This window comes from Dromaius novaehollandiae, chromosome 1, assembly GCF_036370855.1.
Source record: "Dromaius novaehollandiae isolate bDroNov1 chromosome 1, bDroNov1.hap1, whole genome shotgun sequence".
Lineage (NCBI taxonomy): Eukaryota > Metazoa > Chordata > Aves > Casuariiformes > Dromaiidae > Dromaius > Dromaius novaehollandiae.
In genome coordinates, this window is record NC_088098.1 from 73,096,823 (window position 1) to 73,120,319 (window position 23,497).

The window sequence follows — 23,497 nt, forward strand, 5'->3', positions numbered from 1 at the left end:
AATCTTCAGAAAAGCAAAGTTCATGGGTGCATTTAGAAGGGGCACAATCTGTTTGTGCTTAAAAGAAAGTCCCCCTTTTTTGTGTGTCCAGAATAACAATGCCAGAATGTGTTATTCCAAAGAACTGTTGCCATGGCGATGCCATCAATAACATCATTTTCTGCATCCTTGTCCTTTAAACACATAAGGAACGCAACAAGCATGGGTAAATGTGAAAAAAGAACAATTACTTTTTCTCTCTCAACAGCAGAGGAAGCCTTTTTTCACCTCATCAATAGAAAATTATGTAGAAAGGAATAATAAAGACTGTTACAAGAAGCACCAAGAAGCCTATTAGTGACAAAGGCTTTTTTTTTTCTCTCCATGAATAATTACAGCTCTTCAAGAAGAAATCAGCCCAGGCTAAGGACTCTCTGCAAGCTTTAGATGGTAAAACAAACATTTGACTATACAAGGATTTCCCTTTCATGTACCTTTCCAAGGGAAAACAAGTAAAATCCAGAGCACCAATGGGAAGAGAAAACCCAAAGAAACATCTGCTGCAATTAAATTTAAAGAACCCTGCATATTCATTCAGTGAAAGACTCATATCAAAAGCAACCATATTTAGTGAGAAAATCAATGTAAGTTTCAAGCCAGCAGGTTGAAGTTGTCTGTGGTGGGAAAGTCTGGCTCTTTGAGTAGTATAATATCAGGAACCTATTCTCATTTTGTACCAATGGGGAAAAGAGGGATTTCAACAGCAGATGTGTTACCAAACAGTTGTAAAACCCTGTTCAGCTTAAACCTCAAAGGTTAAAGCAATACGGTAGATACACTTACTACACAAGGTCAATGCATAAATAATGGCCCCTTTACCACAGCAAGATTTGATTGCAAGGACTTTTCAGAGTCATGTAACATGTAATTAAGAACCCCTTCTGAAACATTACACTTTTGCCCTGACTCTGATGGGCCATGTACAACAGGGAAAGCTCTGAATGTGCTGCTTGGTGCTCTCTATACAAAGTGAAGGACAATATGTCATGCAATGGCTTGCCTATACCTCCTGGGCCTTTTCCTACATAGCTGTGCTAGGGTCAGAGGCTCAGGATGGAGATGGGAAAATCTACTGCTTCCTTCTCCTTGTCTCTAGGTAATAGAAGGAACGTAAGTAAGAGAAAAGTGGGGGAGGAAAGGAAGAACAGAGTGACAATTTTTAAAGGAAGGGAGCACATAAGATCTAGAATAGCAGCTGGAAAGCTCAGACATGCAGATGCCTTACAAAGCTAGACCAAAGGACTGCTAGGAGTAATGACAATAAAGATACACATCACAAAACATCTATTAGGCTTAAAGCAGTAAAATGAATTTATTAAGAAGATACTCTTCCAAACTCTTTGGCTGAATGAGAATGATCTACGAGTAAGAGATACCAACTTAACCATATGTTTGCGTTTACTAGGAAAAGTCTGAGCTAGTTAAGAGAAAGAACTATCAAGGTGTTTGAATTCTGTTCCTGAATGCATTATTGCCTCACACTGTCCTTTGATTTCTCACTATTTCTGTCTCTCCATCTCTAAAGTGAGAAATAATGCTTGCTTATTTTGCATAGTTGTTTAAGTTCTCCATTTGTTACTGTGGAAATCCTACAGAAGTAGTGAGCCGCTAAAGATGAACAACATATGGAGATGGAGGGAACCTTTTTTTTATTCTTTCTGTTTTGGGGCCTCTGCAATGTTTCAAAGTACTCACACTGTTCAATTCAGCATTTAAATGCTAACACTGACTGGATTCTGTTCCACGGCAAAAAAGCTTCTGTCCTCTGTCTAGATTTCCACACATTTAAGAATTATTTAGAAAGCTCTGTTGAGAGGCTTTAATTAGGCAGCTAAGGGGCTAACTCAGTTTATCTGATGGGCTGTTCATCCGTTTCCCCAGAAAACAAAATTTAGTGAAATCTATTTCTTAGCATCCAAACATTACCCTTTATCACTGAAATCCTATGAATAAAAGACAAATTCTTGGAAGGAAATGCTATGATTCCCTTCCCTTCTGGTTTGCCTGACACTTGGAAAGAAAACACCTACTTTTGTAATTTCCTAGCTGGACTCAAGAGGCTGAAAGCTGAAATGCAATTCCCAGTTTACCGTCTCTCAGATCAACACTCTTCCATGACTGTCAACAAGACAATCAATGCTTCTGATGAATTCGTGAGAGAGTCTCTTTAAATCCTCTGAGATACTATAAAGGCTATTGGAAGTTTATACACCTAGTTTACGGAGTAAGTATTAAAAGTATACCTATGTTTTCTTAAGAAATACTTTCTTAACTCAGCTGGACTCTGTGACTAGAATGACATCACTGCTTATGTTATTCTTTTTCATCAGTAATTAAAAAAAAACCAAATTCCTTAAAATAATCAGGCATCAGCCGAATCATCCTCTTTTTCTTTCCCTGAGTCTTCAGATGGAAGTTCCTCTATTTGATCATTTAAATTTGTACCATCTGGCTGTGGAAAAGGAAAAGGGATGACGCCAAAATTTCGACTCCCCTATACTAACGTATTCTAACTACTAATGGTGCTTCACAAAGGAAAATGGTCTTTCTATTTTAGAGATGCTAGTGGAATGGAAACCTGAAGATGAACCCAGGAGTGCCCCTTAGAACTACAACTTTCATTGTGCCAAAAGGCAGAATCTATCACTAAAAGGCAAACTATTTTACATCTTTAGCAAGTTTGTTAGAGTTTTGCCTGATAATTACAAATTTGATTGTTTTCATGGCCTCTGAGATGATGAACCTCCTTTACATCACCACCATTTCCACTTCAATGGGTGTGTTTCTCCTATGCTTAAGTCACAAAACAGTTTTTCAAATGTTCTCAAAGATATAACTGAAAAGCTTTAGTGGTATATTTCTGGCCACAACCTGCACAACAAAAACTAGCAAACATGTCTTACAGCTGCACTCTTGTCACCACTGAGGTAACCAAGTCGACTTTTTGTGACGTATCTTTGCTAAGGAACTTGCAAGATCCTTGGTTTAGAGAAAAATGAAAGCTGTGAGTGAGCGGGTATTGTTCAGATGGAGAAAGCAAATGAGAGACAGATCCTGGGGAAGAGGCAAGAGAAGGAGATGAGGGAGCGTAGACAGGAATGAAGGATCGGTCAATCATTGACACTGAATCGGAGGATTTGGACAGAGGTCGGTAGAACATATGAGTGATAATGCTGGGGAAACAGCATAAGAGTGATCAGGGAGAAGGTCTCTGGCCTCAGTCTCAGGTCTGAGACTGAAAAAAGGGAAGGGAAGCTGTATTTGATGAAGTCCTGGAAGTCAGCTAGTGTTGATGTGGAAGAGAGAAAGCGGTGTGCTGAAGAGGCAGGTAAGTTAAATTCCTGGAGTCACCTAGCACATCAGGATTTGGATAAGGGAAGAAGAATTAAGAGAAAGCTATTGATTCCTAGGAAAAAAGGACAAAGAGCTAGGTGAGCCATAAAATTACAAACACATGAAAAAAGGGGGATAAAGGAGAAATGAATGGAAAGGACGGCAGGCAGGGGGATTCAACAAAAACAGCCTTCAGACTTATCTCAAAAAGGAGTGGGTCACATACTCTTATTCTATGTTCCTCAATGACATGATGTTATGATTGATGGCATGCCACTAAAGATCTTGTTTTGAGAACACATATTTTTCAGCATCTTTAAAAGAATTTTGTGGGACAGCTTGATTTCATCTGCTATAATCTTTCCCACCACAACTGTGTATACCCAGGCTGCTTGTGCAGTGACGTCAGACCAAGGAAACACTATGAGCATTCCTCACTGCCACTGCCATAAGGACTGTCTTTATCAATATTCAGCAGACCATAACAGTAGAAACTCTATATGTTCAGAAGCAAATCACTGGATAAACTCTTAATCTGTGACACAAGCAGGAGTTTCAGCCTCTAGGTGCTACGCTGCATGAGTTTAGCATTCTTGGGTCCTTATGAAATTAAGTTCTTTGTACATTAAACAATACATTTCTTGTTTTATCAACCCCCCCCTATAATTAGCTGGGTTATTACCATAATTTGGAATAGTTTGTGGATCTGGAAAGTTGCCATGGGGTGTGGGTTCTATGCCATTTAACAGTTGTTGTATGTTGTTTTTGAGTATTATTGATGTGGCTTTTTTCTAGACTCATTGAAACAATACGGGAGACAAAGAGCATGCACTTAGACCTGACTTCAAATTTAAAAATCCAGTTTGATGGTAATCCACATCCTTAAAAATTACAGGGTACCATAATCTGAATTAAACCCCAAACACTTACAACAAACTCCAGCTACCTCACTCGGCCAGCCAAAGAAGAGAACACAATGCTTACTTTAGGATATGCGTCTTTACTGTATTGGAAGCACTACCCTTATTTTTTGTGTAGAACTTGTTCTGCCAAAAGCAATGAAGAAGATAAGCCAAGTATTGGGTGCCAGAAAGCAAAACTGGGACAGCACCCCCTAAGTCGCTCAGAGACACTACAGGAAGCCTTTCTCCTTTCTCTACGCCTGCAATTCTTCCGTGAAGCTGCTTTTATAACCTCTCCTTTACAACTGAGACACAATTTACAGGTCTGGCACATTAAATAACTAGGATTTGTATTACCACAGACTGACAACAGTGAGCCTCACAGCACTAGCAAGCCATTTTGAATTATTTATAACATTGCTGCTCCACACTGATGCCACTGAGTTTCCATCTTCAGCTTCATGGCTTGAGCAAAATGACAGAGATCTTCGTTCCATCTACTGTTGTGAAAGCCTGTTGGCAGCCACTGGACTTTTTTTTTCCTTTCCCCCCACGATGCTATTTGCCAGATTTCATAAGTAGTAAGTGTGTTGCTGTGTTACTTTCAACCCTGACTCTTGTCTTCTGGGTCTTCTCTCTTGCATGCAAGTTTTATAATGTCAATGGCTTAAGAAATAATAAGGAATCAGAGGTAAAACCTCAGCTTTTTATAAATAAATAGTAATTTGTAAGAGGCTTTGCACTGCTGTGTTTTGCTAAGATGACATTTATACTTACAATACTACAAAATAGGGCTTTCTAATGAAACATTGAGTAACTTAAGATTGATAGTTTAGAAGAGCCACCGCTCTTTACATGGAATTTCTGATGTTGCAAGAGCTTTCAGATTCAAAAGCTATAGTACAACACAATAATCATGAGCAATCTTTTTAGCAAGCACAGGGCAACACTATTTCCCTATTAAAGGACTAGCAAGGAAGGGGTCTCTACTTAAAAGGAAAAGACAACTGTCATAGACTCAATTCTACTAAAGGTCCCAAGCCATTAAGCTCAGAACAAAAAAGAAACTGTTTGGAAAATGCTTTTGTGGTCACTGGTCACAAGCTATCCTAGAGTAAGTCCCTGAAGGAAGTGTATGAAAGGACTTCCAAATGAAACTGCCTGCATGGACAGAAAATTATATGGCCTTCTTCTAAGAACTAAACATGCTGTCTACTTGCAAAACGATTATTGTGACTGTTTGTTCTGTAAAAAGAGCACTTGCTTTCACGTAAATGATACACTGGATTAACTTATTGACACACTGTACAATTTACCATTATTGTTGTCACTGAAAATTATGTGACAGGGATTGCGATAAACTCGCATGGTTGATTTTATACAAATTCTGAAAGCTGATTTTTTAATGATGTCCCCTGCAGAGGTACCTTTTAAAAGAAAGAATCTGTGGCCAGATCTGTTACCAATGGAAAGTATTTTATTTATTTTAATATTGGCAATTTTTTCTGCCCTATAACAACTCTTTGGAGTTTAAAACTGAAGCAGTTAAATAATTTCTCACCCTTTCAGGCAAGGTCAAAGGCCTCTTGGAAAGTAGAGCATATCTCAAGGGCTAAACTTCATTTTCTAGGAGTAAGGATAAACTAACGTGCATTCCTATGCCACAAAGTGATATGAAGAATCAGTGTTATAGGAACAGTGTCAGAGAAAAAGAGAAAAGCGAAAATAGGAAATGTACCTAATTTAGCCTGAGTTTTCTAACATTATTCGTATTGCTTCTTGATAATTAAGCCTGTTTGCTATCCCTTCTTAATTTTTCAAAGTTAATAAAGAAGTTTGAAGACAATTAAATTATATTGTTCTCACAGTAAGGCTAGCAATATTAAATGCGGCTTCTCACAGCAAAAACACTGCTTCCCAAAAATCTCTAAGCCAATCCCACCTTACACGAACAAACAGTAAACTCGCATTTAAGACTATTTAGATTATGACAGTAACTCTGAAGAAATTAAGGGATACAATTGTGGAAAGGTTGCATTTTTACAGCCTATCTCAAAAAGTTTCTGCCTAAGCTATCTACTCTCTGTGTTCTCCCTGCATAGTTAAGGGAGAGAGAGAAATTCTGTTGGACATATGACATGAAATGCAAGAAGAAGACAATGTGACTATCCCTCCATTTTCCCCTTCCTCCTACTTTAAGATTTTGTTGGTGAACTACAATTTCTCCCACATAATGTCAGACGAATTTTTTTGGAAAGATGATTAAATGCATTCACTATGCTGGAATACAGCCAGCCATCATCTCAGTTTTAAGCCTCACACACAAAAACTCCTTCAGCATCATAGTGATCCCGACCTCTCCAGTTCTACTCCACAGACAAATGAGAGACCAAATAGGAACCAGTACAACCATTCTGGACAAAATAAAAGAAGCCACTTCCATAGCACCAGAAGGCTGTCATGAGTTAGAAGAAAGGCACTCAGTCTCCTAGTTAGATCCACATGGTCTGGGGCAAAAAATGTAAATGTAAATCAACTCTTCTGATACTGCAAATAGCAAAAAATCCTTGGAAATTATGAACAAACTGTAACATGATATTACTGAACAGCCATTTACTAGTCATAGAGAGACTAATAAAAGAGTGCATGTGTCTGTGTGCATATGTGTGGCTCAGACAACATAACAGCCAAAGAAAAAATTATTTAATTGCCTCAGAGTAATACTGTTAAAGAGAAATTACTGTCCAGCATCTGGATTACTGTGTTCAACTTCCATTAATCTAAGACATTATTATCCCATGCAAAGCATAAACCTGAAGACACTTGTTGGTTTTGAGAAGGTCTGAAATGCAGTAAAGGGAACAAAGATGTCACAATTACTTGTGATGAAAATGAAAAATTTATAAGTGTAATTTACTGAAAAAGCGAAACCAAAAGCTGTTTAGCAAAGGACTTCGCTCCTAGACCTACACATTACAAAATACAGTGGAAGGGCTGTCAAATCTATTTCAATCAGAAAGTGCAACAACTACATCTAGAGAATATATCAATGTGTTCCCTTCCCAAGCTTTAACGTATTTCCACCCTATCATTTTCTGATGGTGGTAGCCTTCCCCGGCACCAGTATTATTGGTGACTTAGTACCAAGAAATATAGATGTCTATTATCTTTAATAATTTTTGTCTTTCATTTTGGAGGCATATAGAAGCTTTCTTCAGCCTTTATCCACAGCACTGTTATAACTGTTATAAAGTAAGCAGTCTTTCTGAACTACCACATGCAGAATAAATAATGAAAGCTGTAAATGTAGTACACTTACACTTACTGAGGGTGTCAGATTTGCTGGATCAACTGGCTGTGTTGTCTAGATGGATTACAGTCCAGAAGTATGTGACACTGGAGAAAACAAAGTGATGAAGACTACCTGATTGCTGAAAGAAGTGGAGGACAAGGAACATGCATGGCATGGAAGGTCTTCTCTCCTTCTCTCAGGACCTCCCTATGAAAGAAATGGATGGTGGGAAAGTACCCAGGGCTGAGTCTTTCCTTTGAGCAGACGTGACAGGGATGGAACAGGAAACACGAACTGAAAACTCAATAAATGGAAGAACTCCTGAGGAAAAACCCTAACAAAAACTAATAGTAACATTTTACAGCGAGGAAGTAAGTATATGATTATGAAATACATTTGACTTATGTGGTACTACACCAGTTCTGCTTAGTAAATAGCATAGGGCTTCATAGTAATTACATGTCTTTCCAGTTCACTTGATAATTACTCTCACTTGGATCCAAGAGAATTTACCATGTAATCCGCTCTGTGGTTTAGAAGATGAAATCGGCATGTATTCTGATGGTATTTTTCATGGCTAGACCCTGCTATTACATGGTGCTATACTTACCATGAATCATTATCAATATGGGCAACACAGATGTTGGTTTTAAGCTATAAAATTCTGTATGATTATGTTAGAATGAAGTAGCTACTTTTGTTTTAAGCCCAACTGATGTCTGAATTTTAAAATAAATGCCCATGAATGCTGCATTCCCATTCTATGCATGCTTTCAGTGAATTTTGCACTGACAATTTGCTGGCAAAAATATTTGCTGAAACAGCATTTTTAGGCAGGAGTTACACATTATTTGTGAAAAGAAATATTATGAGTGCATGGGAGTAAGTATTCACACTTATGCGCTGATTTTCAGAGATACATTCACCCACTCATGGAAAGGTTACTTGTTCACGATCTGTGTATCTAATCAGAAATCCATTTTGAATATAAAAGATTATGAACCGCTGCCAACAAATGGTCTGCAGATGAAGAAGTATTCAGATAAAGCTGTGCCCTCAAAGGCTGCTCTACTGGATTGAGAGTAGGAGTACAATTCAGGAAGCCTAAGCCTTGCAATGCCTGAAGGAAATTCACTTGAACTCCCATGACTCTGTTTCCCTCTTCAGTCTCTCCTGCATATTTAGATGGAAAGAGCTTTGTTTCAGGTCTGAACTTGCTCACTGCCTGAATGCATGGGCCTAGCAGCACAGATCCAGGAACTGACTTGTCACTGCTAGTCATCATGGTAATATAAATAATGAAGATATGACTTTTAACTAAGTGTGTACCTGTGGGCAGAAAAATTGGACTTAATCAAATACCCCCTTCTTTACAAACCAATGCACTGAGCTGCAACTACTGGAGAGATTCTGCCTGCTCTTTGTGCTACTCTTGAAGTCTGGAAAAAATACTTACACTAATCACTATTACTTGTCTGTATTACAGCTGGGCCGTCGACTCCAACTGAGATCTACTTCCTTTCAGTACTCATCATCTAAAACCAGTGAAAGAATCCCTGCCAAAGAGTTTAGTAAAGATGATCAAAAACTTTCATGTAAACTTTGTTCAAAAATAACAGCATATTTTGATCTAAAAAAACACAAGTTTTTCCTTTAACCTTTAAAAAAATCTGTCTACCAGAAACAAAAAACAAAATAATCTGTGTGTTTTTTCTGAAAAAAAAAACCCTAGAAATATAGAGAAGATAGGCCAGGAAACAGTCCTGTTTTGCAATTTTAACTTGAAATACTGGAACATTACACAGTTGTTCACAAAATGTTAGTAAACACAAAATGTTATAATTTTGCAGCAGGTCTAGATTTGAAAGTATCGTTTTTTCTGCCCCTTATTAGGTATAATTCCTATGGGTCTGAGACAAGCTCTTCCAACTGCTGACCTGTCTGAGCCCACGTGAGTTTGTTTTCAGGACATGGCAGGGATCCTTGGAGTCCAGAGATTTTATTTTGAAGTAAAAAATTGTGTAAATTTGAAAGCTGCTTATTTTTTGTACATTTATATAGCATTCACCATGGACACACCGGAGCAACTCCAGCAAAGGTCCATGAAAACGATTAAGGGACTGGAGCATCTGTCACATGAAGAGAGGCTGAGAGAGCTGGGACTGTGCAGTCTGGAGAAGAGCAGGCTCAGGGGGATCTTATCAATGTGTATAAACACCTGACGAGGTGGAGTAAAGAAGGCAGAACCAGATTCTGCTCACTGGTGCCCAGTGAAAAGACAAGCGGCAATGGGCATAAATTGGAATACAGGAAATTCCACTTAAACATAAGAAACAATGTTTTTATTGTGATGGTGGTCAAGCACTGGAACAGGTTACCCAGGAAGGCTGTGGAGTCTCCATCCCTGGAGATCTTCAAAACCTTCCTGGACATGGTCCTGGGCAACCTGCTCTAGACAACTCTGCTTGAGTAGGAGGGTCAGACAAGATGATCTCCAGGGGCCTCTTCCAATCCCAACTATTCTGTGATTCTGTGAAAATTAACAGATTATATTTGTCCTATGTTTTTACTGACATGTGCAAGACTTACCAAAACAGATATTCAGATAAATAATATCCCATTTGATAGCAGACCTTTAAAAAAATAATTTGTGAAGATTGACCTGAAATGAACATTTTAAGGTAATATTGATTAAGTGAAGAAAACTGCATATAAAGCTGCACTATAGACTGACTATATCCATATATCTCTATGTATTTTTATGTAAGATGTACAGTGAACTTTCCCGTTCTCCTAATAAGCACTTGTTACAGTGTGACATTGCTTGAAACATTCCAATCTTTCAACTAAGGCTTTAAGGGAAGTAGGAATGCCTCTCTGGGATGCAGTATCTAATGTATAGGCTACACAGTCTTCAAAAAGAAAAGCCAAACATGAAGAGTTTCAAACTGGATTTGTATGCTATTTTAGAATTTTTTTTGTTAATAAAATAAAATTCTGGAAAGGGAGTGAAAGAAGGTTTTAGGTAGTGTTCTAGAAAAGAAAGGGAGTGCATACCCAGAAATCTAATATCTGCTCCTTATAGCCCCGCCTAAACTAAGAACTGATCATTGTATGTAGTGTCTCCCCAGTGCAAGTTTGTAAACAATTTTACCCTAATTCCTGAACAAGAGATTTGAGCTTCAAGGTAGCTGGGAAACAATTTCAGAGTCATACATCCAGAGCCTGGTTTTGTCCCTGTTCATTCAGGGGCAATGTTAGAAGGATTTGAATAAAGCTAGGTGCCTCAAAACAATTTTCAAAAGTTTTGACATCTTTTCTCTTCCTTTCTGGTCAACACTGCACTTCTTCAAAGAGAGAAGCATATGGACAGAGAAACACAGTACATTATGATTTGGTTATATAAATTCATTTTCATGTCCTCCTACAGTTGCAGTCGTGACACAGATCCAGAGAACACTCTTCTAGCCCAACCATTTTGTACACCTCCCTATCTAAATGCTTATCATTAGATCTTCAGAATATCAACTATAAAAAGTCTTGTTGTCGTAAAACCATTGAATAATTTAGGTTGGGTGGCACCTCCAAAGATCAACTGGTCCAACCTCCTGCTCAAAGCACAGCTAACATCAAAGTTAGATCAGGTCTTGTATTCTGCATATTGCTTTGTTAATGGTACTTCTTTCTCAACACAGCAATTAAGAAGTATGTTATGCTTGGTGAAATGGATTTTGTAAACATCTGTAAATGAACTCTAAGTATATATAAGATGAAATTGTCATCCACTTGTCATGCAATTACTGCTGAGTTCATGCTGATGACATTTTGTCAGTTGTAGATTTGCCACATTAACAATACGTTTCTATTGAAAAATCTCATAAAACAAGCCAAGATATCTGCATGGAGAAGATATGGAGAAAATATCATCTAAAAGACAATTATCATTCTCTCTCTGTCTTCCCCAATTGGAGATAACCACTTTAGCACCCTTCCTCTCCCTGCTTCAGCCAATGTTTCCCTCAGTGCATCTAGTCAAATATGGAACAACTGTTCTTAGTTCGTATTTACCTTTGAAGATTCTTGTTTCTATTTTGGACCCGAAGAGTTTATGCACTCAGACCCTGCCAGCTTTTCCAAGTGTATTCAAGTCTGAAAAAAGATACTATCTCTTCTGACAGTCCTTGCCTTTCTTATGCTCTCACACTATCCCAGGTGCAATTGCATTACTGTTCTAACAAGGCATTTGCAACACACTACAAAGTCTTCCATAGTTCAGGTGAACTTTAAGACAATGTCAAAATTCCTTGAGATTTCAAGATAACAAAGTTTTCACTGTTGATTCTGTTTTAAATCCTTCCTGTATTTTGGTTAAGAATAGGATAGAGAGAGTTTCAACATCTGATTCCATTCAGCTCCCGTTTCTGCAAGCTAAAGCCTGGAAATCTGCCAAAGTACCTGTCATTGGGAGACAGTTCAAGTGTCCCTTGTTTATGGTAAAGTTCTACTTGTAGGGTGATGAAAGTCAGGGTTAGACAAGATCCCCACGTGTGAAAAGAAAAGATATTTGCAACTGATCATCCTGTCTTAAGTATGATATCCACAGCTCCCTACTCCTGATGCTGCACTGGATTTATGACCAGAAAATACAAAGAGTCACTCCCGGGGTTGAGGGGTTCTTTCCCATGTACATCCTTGTATTATCTATTTGTGGGATATTAATTTTCCAATATTTTCTTCTAATCTGTTGCAAATACTAAGTTGAAGTCTATGTGCATCTGTTGAGTAACTTTTGGCAAGAGAACAAACCCTGCAGAAAGAGCTTTATCGAAAATCATCTCTATTGTTTATGTGGTGGAAGAACGAGAAAAAAAGACACTATTTCTCTCTGCATATGTGGCTAGATATTTAGCCAGGTACTGAACTGGCTCGCTGGGAAACTTTTTCTTTATGACCACATAAATCTTTTTCATTAAAATCAGAGTTATTTATGCCTAGGACTACCTGTGCTTGCACCAGACCTGGTGGGCCAGAAGAAAACCCTGCCAAGACCACAGACTAACCCAGCTCTCGAGGGATTCCTAGCTTGCCATAAGGAGTGGCTTAAGAAAGCACATTTTTGAAGTCAGGTTATGAGTCCCTGTGAGCCTGCTGCTTATTTTATAAAGGAAAAATTCATGCTACCTCCTTACCCTCTAACCCAACACCCACAGACAAGAGGAAATGCTTTGAGAAATTTACAGAAACTTATCTTTGGAAGTTGCAGAACCTCGTGCACCTTGCTCATACTGCTGTACATCCGCTAAGAAAAAAGACAACTCTCTAGATTTTGTCATAAAGAGTATCGTTCTAGGAGTGAAATACAATAATAGACATTGAAAATACAACATTCATAAAATTTTGAGCAAATATTTGTGCTAATGAAGGTTAAGGAGTTGGCAGTCCTGAAGACTGTAGTCCTCTATTTATCCACAGTCTAATTTCAATGCAGGCAGCTGGAGTGGAAGCTTCCCTACATTGGCCTGCCAATGCTTTCAACCTTGACCTAAAGAGACCCTCACTAGAAGCAAGAAATAATTCATTCTTTATGCTTGTTTGGCCCTGGATTTCTTTCAAGCAAAGATTGCCAATTCCACTGAATCCGTACACAGTGGTTTTATAATACGGTCTACAGTCAACTGGGATCTGAACTGAGACCACCTAAGTCATCCCATTAAAACAACACACTGTAGTAGAAATAGAGCTGGGAGCAAAAGGCCAGAGCTGTTATCCACTTCAGTCTATTTTTGTGATTGGAAGGTGGCTGCAATGGAAGGGAAAGGGTTTTCAAGCAAGCTGAGTCACACCTAATGGCCTTCAAAACTGCATAAAAAAAATTAAGAGGAAAGGTCAAAGAGCATTAGAAAATGGTTTGGACCTTCACAGACTTGCATCACCCATTCTTTTAGACACAAATATTCCCTATTCCTTTCAGAAAATGAAGTCCATTCTTCTTATGCCAGAATTTGCTTGTCATGGAAATGTTAGGTCTGACCCAGCATCCATTAATAGTAAGTAGAAATATTTTCATTGTCTGAGAAAGTGACTTATCGGCTTCTTTTTGTTTAAGCCAATTTTCAGAAATGGATGTGTCAGTATTTCAAGATCTTTTGGCTTCTGCTGAAGGAGTGTGATCTTCAGAAATTACTAAGCCTTTTCTTCTGAAAATTGACCCCCTTTAAAATGCCACAGTTTAGTCAACCAGAGATAAAGCCACACCTGTCACTTGTGAAAAGCAGAAATTCAGATAGCTCCAATCTGAAACCTTATCTCACTTTTGTTGAAGTTGTGGTAAAGCTCTGTTCAGTCAGAGATTGTGTCAAAGGCCTTCATTAGACAAATAGTATTTGCACCAGTCTCCGAAACAGCCTCTAATTTATTTTTCCCTAGGTGCGTATGGAAAGAGAAATTTTCCACTGTTCAGAAGGATGAAGAGGTTACTTGCACTATGCACATCTGCTTTAGCAACACCTGCTACTCCAAAACTTCATCGCAGAGCATAGCTCTGTATAGTGAGACTGGTTCCTCCTCTAGTTAGAGGTTATTTTTACCACTGATGTTAATGAAGCACAGAGTGGGCTCACGATACGTTTGGAATGGGGAGGAGTTAGACAGCAGTAGAAAAAAGGAATTATTTGCAAAAACATCTACGGTTTATCTATACAATCTGTGATAAAATCCCTTTTCCTTATAGATACATGCTCTTGGTAACCAATCTACACCTAAATCATATGACAGGCAGTTTGTATAGCAAGCAAGGTAACAAAGTCCCCCAGTGCAATAGCATGAATGGAAAAACTCTCCTGGAAACTAAACAAAAACCTAAGATATTATGGGTTTAATCCTCCCAAATTCAACATAAAGTTGCACTGTTATCGGTAGTGCTGAATTAATCCTATCACTGTTTTTTTTAAATTCAGAAATCTACAGTTCGGATGGGGGAAGGGAAGAGAAGGGAAAAGAGCGAAGCACACATTTTCATTTTTTTCAGCTCACTTCGATAGTATCATCTTTCATAGCTGATTAATAATTGCAATTTAAATCTGTAATTCAAACAAATGGTTAAACAGCACCCAAAAGTGGCATTTTTAATTATATTTTTGCATTCCTTTTCCCTGTGATTCAGACATCCTGACATAGCTAACAAGTTCTGCTACTTGTATTTTCCACCTCATATCAGTACAGGACTGGAGCTTTGATACTTAGTATAATTGCTTCCTCCTGCCTCACCCACACCTGAATCCACTTAATGTCTCAGGAAACCAACAGACCTGGAGAGTGCAGCATTACAGAAAATGGTGTGCTTGTGGAGAAAAAAAGACCATAATACCAGACGTGGAACTATTAGGCAGTATAGCATAAAGAAGTTTCAAGGAAGGATTACCAGCAAGAAAGACAGTAGGAAGAACCAATGCATATATCTGCCTGGTTAGTTGTAATTGGGCAGAAACTATCACTATATCTTTTAAGAAAAGAAGGGGAAAAAAGTGACCTTTCTGTATTTCTGCAAAGTAAATACCGCAAAAACAATCCCGCTTAATAGTAAACTATCCAGAAGAAACAGAACTTTAGCATGTCAATTAGTCTATTTGAAGAGAGGGAAATACAGACACAGATTTTTTTCAGCCATGCTCAATATTTACTTTGAGACGTATTTGATATTTTTGCTAAAACAAGCCTGTTTTTAACTATTCATCTCTAGTGGTTCCTATTTTCTGTATTTCTCTTATTACTTTTTCAAACACAGAACACCATGTAATCTTCAAGCATGCAAACTCCTACTATTTCTCATGGTTATCTGATAGACACCAGCATGAATCTAGGCTGTTTAGGATTCACCCCTAACAAAGGTGGAATCAAAATTAGAAAGAGGCAGCCACTTTTGTTCATTATAGAAAGGCTGAGCTGGCTTGTAGAGGCTGGAAAGTTGAAACTATAGATTTGACCCCTTGCAGCCTTTCAGTAGGGACTTGACAAACCAGATATGAGGAGAAAAATAAATTCAACTACTGAAACAAAATCCCAGCCAAAAAAGTACACAATGGGCCTCACTTTCCCTTACCTTCATGGACCCTCTACTCCAAATCCATAACGTGCAACTAGCAGCACAACCTTACTGCATTCCAATAAACAGTAAATACCTCATTGGATATGGCAGCACATGGAGTCACATGCTTGTAAAATAACCAGCTCTGTTTGACTTTGTGCTCTTTCCAGGTTGAGGATTAACAAGCCACCGATCAGTTCAGGTCAGACTGGGCTAACTGGCAAAATGTAAGCAGTGACATTTGAGTAAGGGGGAACCGTACTGGTCTGCAATATCACGCATGAATGGGCAAGAGTGCATATGAACCAGTGGCTCACCATCTCTCACAACACAGGAATGAGAGGCCACTTAACAAAAGGAGCAGAAACCAGGATGAGATAAAAAGGAGGCAGCAGTTCTTCAGCCAAGAGGCAGTAGGCCCATGGGGCTCCTTGCCAAAGGAGGCAAATTGCTTACCCGGATCCAACGGTAGACAAGAAAGTAAGCGTAGGGGAGATCTGCTAATGATTACAAACTGGACAAATCCACTGGGCTCAGGAAAACTCCTGAGCTGGAAACAGTCAGGGTCCAGGAAGTATCCAAGGTGCCTGCCCTGCATTTTCTCTTCCCTAGATACATATGGCCATTACTGGAGACAGGATACTGGGCAAGATGGACCCTTATTCTCAAACAGTACAGCTGTTCTTACCATCTAATAAGAGTATCTCTGCTAGGTTCCCTGTGGCCTACATAGTCTGACTTTTCCCCCCATTACTAACAGATTGTTCCATTCCTGGATAATGAAGAAACATACTCATAAGGCAGATGTGGCATTTCTCAAGCACTCCGCTTTGTAGCCTTTCTTCTGCTAATTCACAGAAATAATCTGGCAGCTAAGCACCAATTTACCTGCTTGCATATTTGACTGCTCTTTACTTCCCAACAGTCTCTGGTTGTGAAAACAAGACCACTTTTCTATGTCATTAAGAGTGGACTAGACACACAGCACTGAATGCAAGGTTAGGTACCTATATTGGAAAATATTGGCAAGTACTTTCTTTTAAAGAAGGCTTTCTAAGTTGCAGGTTTTTAATAATTTTAAACATGTTACCATGTAAAATAAAGTCTAGTGAGCAATGGAGCTCTGTTTCAGAATTTAAAAGGAAAAATCTCTTTAAAATTGATTAGTGTGGTTTTAATTGCCACTGAGATAAATGTTATGTATATGCTATAGAATTTTACACATCTGTGCTTTCTATTTACATCCATAATACTAGTGGAATAAATCATGCTCTGTGCTGCTTTAGTGCATCTAAACTAGGATATAACATTTCTTTTTCAAATAGAAGTCAGCTTATCTTTGCAGCTCTAGAAATTACATTGCAGGACTGAATTCATATCAAATTCAAAGGCAAATGGATGTACTCACACTGTTAATTTTAGGCACGTCAATGTTCTCAGTGGCCCTTTAGAGATGCTACCCAATCCCTGAAAGAGCCTCAGCTCCTAAACGCAGGTGCCCTGAATCACTTCTTGGCTAGAGTTCACAGTTATTCTGGTTACTGAACTCAGCCTGAAAGCAGAAGCCCCGGAGGACCTCTTTCCCTCATATCCGTAAGGTGGATGGCTTTGTGCATCAAGTTTAAGGCTGTTCCAATTTGTTCTGTTTCAGTTCAGCAGATTTCTTTCACATTTTCTCGGCAAAATAAAACATCAATAGCTTCATTTTAAGACAATCAACATTTTTTTTAAATCTGCAACTACTTCAGGTATTTCTTCCCTTTTTTTTCCTAAGCTCTAAATGAAATATGAATTTTGTATCAAAATGTTATATTCTTCTTTGCCCAAATACGTTTTCTGATTGCTCTGTGAATTTGCACATTGTTCTGAATTATCTAAATATGATTTTTGAATTAATAAGCAGTTTGTCTGTGAATTCTTGTCTAACTCTAGTAGTGAAGGCTGTGTGCTAGAAATCAGGGGATGCTGTTTTTTCCCTGTGTAGGCCTGAAGGCCTCACTTCCCTGTCTGTAAAAGAGGGATACATGTCTTTTGTCTATCTGAATGGTAAGGCACAGTCTCAGTCTCTCAGTTCCTCTCTGTATAGACCGTAGAGCAGTTAATACAATGCACCCTGATCTAAAAGCTACTGTAATACAAATTAATACTAATTTTCCATAAGGACTCCAGTAATGCTGCATAAGTATATGGTTTTGGCCACAGTACTATCCACAAAACAAATGCATCGCACTAGAGATTTTCATCACTTGCACTGCGATTACCACAGTGAAGTAACTCTTTTAAGAATCTTAGTGGTATAAAAAGAAAATAGCATCACCGTGTTCAATGCCAGCTCCTCTGCTGAAATATTCATCACCTAAGTGATAGTTATGTGCTTTTCCAAAGTGTAAAACACACAGGCTTTACCACAGGGAGACTCACTACATTCAGATGTGTGTAGAGCAGCTGGAATTATTAAACCTGGTAAGCCAAAAATAAAATCAATTTTAGGAGACTGTATATTTTTATTGAAATTATGTATAGAACTTTTGAAAAAGAAAATTATGAAAATCTCAGAACTGAAGAATCAGCAGTCTTAGACCAGAAGTCCAGATCTGGACCGGAACTTTGCAAGCAGCCGTTACTTTAGAATAAAATGCAGCTATAGCTATCAAAATAAAGGAATGGATATATATTGTTATTTATTATTATTTGTTATTATTGTTACTATTTGTTATTTTTCATGAATGAGTATGTTACTATTGATGTCTATAAGGAAATGATGCTTATACAATTGTGCCGTCTGTCCATCTGTCCATCCTCTCCATCCTCCTACTTTGTAACTTCTGAACCCACTGGGCAAGCCCGGCTCATTTGGCCAAAGGGTAGAGGTATCAAAGATAATTACAATCCAACAAGCACTGTGAAAACTGGCAGCTAAATAGAGAGGACAGAGCCAGATTGGTATTGCCACTATGGAAAAGGCTGCATCACTAGCACAAGGCCTACATACTTTATTTGGCATACCACCTGGTCAATCAGCACCCCCATATCAATAAGACTTATTGGCAGAAGCACAGCTGAGGACCAGTCTCAGCATATGCCACTTCTTGCTTTGCAAGAGATTAGGGGACGCAGGAAGATCATGGGGATGGGGTTAGGATCCTAAAGGAGATGGAAGGGGATTACTGTGGTAGGGTGTGAGCATAGGTCTGGAGAAAAGGTGAGCCACTCCAGTGGGAAACGAGGTTCCACTGACCATGCACCTCATCCTAAATTACACTTATCTGCCAACTCCTGAATTAGTCCTCTGGAGAGCAGAATCGTAGCAAAGTTTCTTTATGGACTTAACTTGAGCAGAAATGTGCAGAAATGAAATCAGCAGGGCACTTTGCACCATCAATACAAAAGGCAGTACCAATAAAAGAGATAAGGATAGAAGGTGCTAGAAGAGTATGTTTGCTTGCTTAATTTATGCTCCATCTTAACAAACAAACAAACAAAAAAAAACCACCCAAAATGAAACATGTTTTTTTATCCCAGGATACAAGCTAAGGATCCACAGAATTTCAGAGTTTTTTACTATGTTTCTGGAGCCTATTTAGTTCAAATGATTATGTCTCTGTTTTGGACTGATGCAAAAGTTACTGTGGTATTGCTCTGTAGGCACAAAATCTTTCCCTGACTGGGGAAAATGGCAAAAATTTCATTATCTTTATTGGAAAGTGAGTGATATTCCAAGACTGAATAAACACAGAAAGTACAGATTAAACAACTCATTTTCATTCACATATGAGAAACCAGTGGTAAGCCTGTTTTCCATTCATATTAGAAAGGCTTATGTCCTGAGGGCTCTACATCAAATTTTCTTCATATTCACAGAAGACAAGAACATAGTTTATTCCAACCATTAAGGAAGTAAATCAGAATTTTAGGTCAAGACTAGCATTCCACTAAGGTCAAGCACCACCACTCCTGGTGCTAAGTCCTGTTTTCTGCTTTGGACTCTGAAGTCATCTATACAATAATACAATTTGAAAACCACAAAAGATTCTGCAACAGTATACAAAAGGATCAGAATAAAAATAGGAATTGCATTTGCTTTAGTTATTCTAGAAAATGTCCTACTGGTTTACAATAAAATCTACTTGTTGTTTCTCTTGTCTTATTCTTTTCACTTCTATCCCCTTCTTCCAACCACACTTCTTATTCCAAAACAGAAAATGACGGAAACATTTGTGACAACTGGCAGTATCTAGGATACCTCAGAGCTCTGATCCCTGATCTAATTACAAGCACAGATTTGCCTTGGAGAAAACCATGGTTATAATGATAGGCAATGAGTGATGCTGCTCCATCATTCTGCTATTGTTAGAGCTTTTTAATTCTGTGTTGTTGATCACAAATGATCATAATGGTGCTGTCTTGATGACAGTGAACTGCCATGATATGGGTTGGTGTTGTTCTAGATGAACATATGATGGGGCCATAAACTGCCATTTTAGGGCTCTTTTCTATAATGTTCTCTTACACAGGTTTGCAGGTTGGAAAGTATCTAGTTAGGTCTGCAGCTACTGTTAGATTATTAGAAGTTGTTAATGCTAGTTACCAGCCAAAGGCGTGACTGGGTTTCTCCTCTGGCTGCTGACCAGGAGATGGTAACCTTTTTCTCCATAGGTACAACTCATACTTTCTTCCATGGTTTTGTCACCTGCAGTTCAGATGTCCTTTGCTGCCCTTCTCCGCTGCATTCATCATGCTGCAGAGAAACACACTCTAAAGTCTGTACACCTTGAATGAACACTGATCTAATGTGCTGCCATTTTGTGCTCCTGCCAAGAAATTCCATTTGTCACCAAGTGCTCTAGAGCCTCAAAGCTTGTGGCTTCAAGATGCAGGTTTAAGTGTTGTGTTAGATCTAATGAGATCCAAATGACTTTGCACCTCTCTGCAAAACTTCCTTAACTCCATTCAGCTGAGGCATTTTGCCTTGAATCCCACAGTCGGAACTAGCTTGACTATAGGGATCTCCAAAGCGTATTATAAAATTCCTAACTTTGCTCAGGCTTGTAAGAGTGAGACAGGGCTAGCGACTTGGGAAGAAGGTGAGGAATACTGCTTAGTCCGTGTAGGTTTTGTTGTTGTTACAATAGCCATACAAAGCACCTGCAAAAGTTTATTTATTGGTACATCCTCCTCATATTTTGACCACCAGACTGACGGACAAGAGAAATTCTTACCCTAGGTCAGATTGACAAGGATCATTCTGGATCTGCTCTTTTTTATAATTGGGGCACAGAACACTAGTAGTATTTGGGAGTTTCATTTAATAAATTCCGCATAATTTGAAAGACCTAGGGTACTGGCCATGGCCTGGATTTTTCTTTTTCTTACTGTGGTAAATTACAGTTTTGACTTTTGGTTTTCTACTACAAGTTTTAAGGGTTTTTTTTGCTGGGAAGCATTTTGTGGCTGATGGTATTTGGTTGCATCTGGAATAGATATTCTCTGAAGCTGTTTGAACCAGGTATTTCTTGCAAACTTCCCTGCAATTCGCTTCAGTTGATGATCCCAGTAGTCCTTTCTAACCTTAGATTGGTATATTCATGTTATTTGTTGACTGATGTTGTTCACACATCAACTCAGTGAAATGTCATGCTACAGCAATCACTGGAATTTAAAAAAAAGACCTAAAAGTTTTGTAAGACAAAAAGAAAGTTCATTATGTACTTAAAAAAAAAAATGTAAATGGCAACTACAACCATAACTAAAACAGATAATTAAATTATTTATTATGCAATTGTCTTTCTTTTTTGAGCATATTTTTCCTTTCAAATTTTCCAATCAGTCAATCAATGTAAAAATTAGTTAAGAAAAAAAAAGCCAGAGCTTTGATCTGAATAAAATTCTTAAAAGGTCCATGGGATTTTTATTTTATTTATTTTAAAAAACCTTGCTCTGAGGTCTATTAAAATATCCATTGTTTCAGGGCATTATGTTTGATATTTCTAAAGCACATTGGACAGACACTTACATATTTCACTCTGTATTAAAAAGGGAATGACTGGTTTCACAAAGAACCATACAAATACCTTTTTAATTGAAATCTTTCCATTTCCCCTACTTTCAAGTCCCAAAAGGTACCAAGCTATGAATTTCAATGAGAGGTTTGCAAAACAGTACTTAATTAGTCCTTTTCTGTCAGCCTTTCTCCTATCGCTCACCTATCCTTTCTTGTTTCTACAGTGACATGTAACAGCAATTTAATATCATACAAAAGGAGCAACATTCTTTAACAGATAACAAGAGTCTGAGACATATCAGTTCAAACTAGTTTTAGTATGGCTGTTTTTCAAACCATAGTTCGTTAAAATTCCCATATCGAATAGTGCCTGTTTTTATTATGAAGACAGCAGACCTTCATTCATACAATAAAAAGTCACTTTGTACCTGAAGGAACCAAAGGCTTCAACACAGAGTTATAAAGCATAATCTGAAAATTAACCCCTTGTTTTAGAATACATTAATGAGTAGTCCCTTGTAATGGAAAGTCTGCTTTATCACTATTGCATTTCAGTTGTCAATCAAAAAGCATCACCATGCTGTTCTTCATTGGATATTTGAAAGATGAAGAAACAGCAAAAACCTCGAAGGCCTGATTTTTGAGTAAGGATACCAGGGCCTCTGAATCTCAGTCAGGGCCTTCCTTATATTATCACTAACAACTGATACCACCTTGACCAAAACAGCCACCACTACACACACAGATGTGATCTTTCCCTTCTCCTCCAGACTTAAAGTAGCCAGAGCACTGCTAGAGGACCCACTATGGGTATTCCAGTTCGAAACAATAATCATCTGATATCAAGTCCCATTCTATGTAAATTCACAGAGGAATCTGTCAAAGGCCATCTACAAATTCTTTTCAATGTAGTCAGCTATTCTAGGCCCAGCACAATCTGGATTTCACCCAGGACTCACAAATAAAAACACTTAAAGGTCCTGTTGGACAGACTGGAAAGAGGATGGATATCCACAGACAGAGACCAGACACTGATTGATTCTTATCCTCTAGGATGCTATACTTGTCAATATTGCCTCACCTGGTAGTGAGGAGCATGGCTAATGCAGTACAATACTTTGAATCCTTCACAGAGTGACTTATCCTTTGAGTAGTGACAAGAAATTAGTTTCACACTAGACCCCTCACTTGTGAAGTTGCAAAAAAGATCAACTCTGTGTCAGTCTCCTTTTTCCTCCTCCCTACATGTAGCTGCCAAGTGAACTAATCAAACTATCCAGACACAAGAACATGCAATATATGCAACATATGGTTTCACCTGTTTGCTGCTTCCACTACACTTGACCATCACACTACGAGCAGCTGGCAGAAATCAGTTCTTGGATGAAAAAGTCTGACTGAAGCTGAACGTTAGCAAACGACGCAGCTGGACATGGGACAATATTTTGACTAGACTGCAGACACACTGTGGTCTCTTTTGGTTGAATGTTACTTGGTTAGTTCTATCCCCAGCTGAAGAATACTCTTGCATTCCTTGCCAAGTAGACCCTAACACAGCAGAATTCACAATTAGTACCTTCTGTATCTTCTGGCTAATGAGGATATTGGCCAATAATCCTGGCTACAGTAGTTCACAACTTTATCCTCTTTCAGTGTGATCGCTGCAAGCTGATACACCCAGGCTTAAAATACCTAGGGTTTAAGAAATGCTAGTGCTACACTTCAAAAAAATGCAATGCATCACCTAAATTAGCACATCAGACCTTGCCTCCATTTTCTACACTGGCTTTCCACCAAGATGACATCGAATTCTTGTCTCTTATCTTAAATGATTTCTACTCTCAGTT

At 38.4% G+C, this 23,497-nt stretch overlaps 1 protein-coding gene across 7 annotated transcripts in view; it reads right to left on the minus strand.

Annotated features, from left to right (window-relative positions):
* SCUBE1 (signal peptide, CUB domain and EGF like domain containing 1) overlaps positions 1-23,497 on the minus strand; it is a 220,679-nt gene that overhangs the window by 125,123 nt on the left and 72,059 nt on the right. The window contains exon 1 of one of the 7 annotated variants that reach the window (XM_064516668.1): positions 15,665-15,744. The exons of 4 other annotated variants lie outside the window; for them this stretch is intronic. The gene's annotated coding sequence lies outside the window, so the exon portion shown is untranslated. Of the gene's footprint in view, positions 1-7,593; positions 7,740-15,664; positions 15,745-23,497 lie in introns of those variants that run through there. 2 more of the 7 variants (XM_064516674.1, XM_026114057.2) reach the window with 2 other exon arrangements.